The sequence below is a fragment of the Micropterus dolomieu genome, linkage group LG21 (assembly GCF_021292245.1).
Source record: "Micropterus dolomieu isolate WLL.071019.BEF.003 ecotype Adirondacks linkage group LG21, ASM2129224v1, whole genome shotgun sequence".
Lineage (NCBI taxonomy): Eukaryota > Metazoa > Chordata > Actinopteri > Centrarchiformes > Centrarchidae > Micropterus > Micropterus dolomieu.
In genome coordinates this window covers 157014-158778 of record NC_060170.1, presented here as the reverse complement: position 1 = coordinate 158778, position 1765 = coordinate 157014, and positions in this window count along the sequence as shown.

Below are 1765 nucleotides of genomic sequence, written 5' to 3'. Positions count from 1 at the left end.
TTTCTTTTCAGCACTGTAGCCAGGCTGACAGAGTCACAGCTCTATTGAGCCAAGTATTCCCATAGCTCTCAGTAGTTACGACTTCATGAGCTTCTTTAATAATAAAATTCTAACTATTAGAAACAAAATTCACCAAGACCTGCCCTCAACTGGCACCAACTTATTTCCAAACTCAGGAACCTTTGAAACAGCTGTAAAGCCAGATATATGTTTAGACTGTTTTGCTTCCCTCAATCTTTACCAACTAACTTCAATAATTTCTTCATCTAAATCATCAACCTGCCTCTTAGACCCCATCCTGACTAGGCTGCTTAAAGACGTTTTACCCTTAGTCAGCACTTCCATACTAGATATGATCAATCTATCTCTATCAACAGGCTATGTACCACAGTACTTTAAAGTAGCTGTAATTAAACCTCTTCTGAAAAAGCCCAACCTTGATCCAGATGTTTTAGCCAACTATAGACCTATATCTAACCTTCCATTTTTCTCTAAGATCCTTGAGAAAGCAGTTGCTAAACAGCTGTGTGACTTTCTACAGAGCAATAGTTTATTTGAGGATTTTCAGTCAGGATTTAGAGTTCATCGTAGCACAGAGACAGCACTGGTGAAAATTACTAACGACCTTCTTATTGCATCAGACAAAGGACTTGTCTCTGTACTGGTTTTATTAGATCTTAGTGCTGCATTTGATACCATTGACCATCAGATCCTATTACAGAGACTGGAACATTTCATTGGCATTAAAGGAACCTCTCTAAGCTGGTTTAAGTCCTATTTATCAGATCGATTTCGGTTTGTACATGTTAACGATGAGTCCTCCATGCATGCCAAAGTTAGTCATGGAGTTTGGACCAATCCTCTTCACTTTATATATGCTTCCTTTAGGCAATATTATCAGGAAACACTCCATAAACTTTCATTGATATGCAGATGATACTCAGTTATATCCATCGATCAAGCCAGATGAAACTCATCAGTCCGCTAAACTTCAAATGTGCCTTCAGGATGTTAAAACCTGGATGACCTGTAATTTTCTAATGTTAAACTCAGATAAAACTGAAGTTATTGTTCTGGGGCCTAAGCACCTCCGTGACCCATTATCTAAAGATATAGTTTCCCTTGATGGCATCGCCCTGGCCTCCAGCACCACTGTGAGGAATCTTGGAGTTATCTTTAATCAGGACATGTCGTTTAAGTCTCACATTAAGCAAATTTCAATGACCGCCTTTTTTCACCTACGTAATATTGCATAGTCCATGCATTTGTTACTTCTAGGCTGGATTACTGCAATTCCTTATTATCAGGCTGCTCGAAAAAGTCCGTTAAGACTCTTCAGCTGATCCAGAATGCTGCAGCACGTGTTCTGACAGGAACCAGGAAAAGAGATCATATTTCTCCTGTCTTAGCTTCTCTGCATTGGCTTCCAGTAAAATCCAGAATAGAATTTAAAATCATTCTTCTTACCTACAAAGCTCTTAATGGTCAGGCACCATCTTATCTTAAAGAGCTCATAGTACCTTACTACCCCACCTGAGCACTGCGCTCCCAGAATGCACGGTTACTTGTGGTTCCTAGAGTCTCCAAAAGTAGACTAGGAGCCAGAGCGTTCAGCTATCAAGCTCCTCTCCTGTGGAACCAGGTTCCAGTTTGGGTTCAGGAGGCAGACACCATCTCCACATTTAAGAGTAGGCTTAAGACTTTCCTCTTTGATAAAGCTTATAGTTAGGGCTGGCTCAGGTGAGTCCTGAACCATCCCTTAGTT